The sequence below is a fragment of the Mizuhopecten yessoensis genome, unplaced genomic scaffold (genome assembly GCF_002113885.1).
Source record: "Mizuhopecten yessoensis strain PY_sf001 unplaced genomic scaffold, ASM211388v2 scaffold3425, whole genome shotgun sequence".
In the NCBI taxonomy this organism is placed as follows: Eukaryota; Metazoa; Mollusca; class Bivalvia; order Pectinida; family Pectinidae; genus Mizuhopecten; species Mizuhopecten yessoensis.
This window is the reverse complement of record NW_018405038.1, coordinates 101,292-103,074: the sequence shown is the minus strand read 5'-3', so window position 1 is coordinate 103,074 and position 1,783 is coordinate 101,292.

Genomic DNA, 1,783 nt, shown 5'->3' with positions numbered 1-1,783 from the left:
AATAATCAACTTTGTAGTAAAGATATGCGGAAGAAATATCCTTCGTTGAGCTAATTCTATTTGGTTTTGTTTCGAACCCAGACAAATGCACCATACTCACTATATCACCAAAATGCACACAAATTAAACACCAATAAACACTCCATGACCACACACTAGAATCTGTAACTTCAAACAAATATCTAGGCTTCACACTTCAAAACAACTTAAAATGGGACAAATACACTAACAACATTACATCAAATGCCAATAAACCACTAGGCTTTCTGAAACGCAACCTAAACATAAATTCAACACACATAAAAGAACATGCATACAAGGCCATTGTAAGACCAAAACTGGAATACTGCTTTTCAGTTTGGGACCCTCATTCTACAAGTAACATAAGTCAATCAGTAAAAGTACAACGAAGAGCAGCACGATACGTCCTAAACAAATACCATAACACAAGCTCAGTCACAGATAAGTTACACAACTTGCAATGGCCAACACTGCACACACGCAGAACAATAACACGCATTATTCTTCTCTGCAAAATAATACACCAACAAGTAGCAATACGCATTAACAATCTAATCCCGGCAGACACCAGAACACGCCAAGGACACGACCTAAGTTACAGACATATCTACACATCCAAAGACACATACAGACACTCATTCTTCCATACACCATAATACAGTGGAACCTCCTACCAAAAACAATCAACGAATCAAAAACACAAAAAAAGCAGAATTCAGGACATGCGCAGCATACAACATAATCGAAAATATACAAAACCTACAACATACCTAACACTCACTGCTTTTAACTTGTTTTTATCCTATATCAAATAATAAAAAGAAAAAAAAATCACTCCACACAACAGCGCACTACAGCACAAGACCCAAACTACAAAACTCCGTAATCGTCAATGTTGACGGAGGAAGTTTCATAGATGAAGATGAAGAATTCCGACTAAGTGTGGACAGAAGCATTGTCGCCGACAGGACCTACCACAGAAGAAAGACTAAAACAAAATGAAGGAAGTTAAAATCAAGAAGAAAGAAGGCTGTAGACACTGCTATCTGAGATATCGGAAAGGAAAACAAAGAACGAAATATCGTGGTCTATGGCTTTCCAGATCATACAGAAAGTAAGAGGAACATAGAAAGGAGCAAGGATTTCGGCAGGTACAGTAGAGCTTGAAGAAGAGCTTGTAAAATACAATGTCAGGGACCAATGCTATATATATACTTAATACAATGTCGGGGACCAATCCTATGTATATAATTTATACAATGTCGGGGACCAATCCAATATATATAGTTTATACAATGTCGGGGACCAATCCTATGTATATAGTTTATACAATGTCGGGGACCAATCCTATGTATATAGTTTATACAATGTCGGGGACCAATCCTATATATATAGTTTATTCAATGTCGGGGACCAATCCTATATATATAGTTTATCCAATGTCGGGGACCAATCCTATATATATAGTTTATCCAATGTCGGGGACCAATCCTATATATATAGTTTATTCAATGTCGGGGACCAATCCTATATATATAGTTTATCCAATGTCGGGGACCAATCCTATATATATAGTTTATCCAATGTCGGGGACCAATCCTATATATATAGTTTATTGAATGGCGGGGACCAATCCTATATATATAGTTTATACAATGTCGGGAACCAATCCTATATATGTAGTTTATACAATGTCGGGGAGCAATCCTATGTATATAGTTTATACAATGTCGGGGACGAATCCTATATATATAGTTTATAT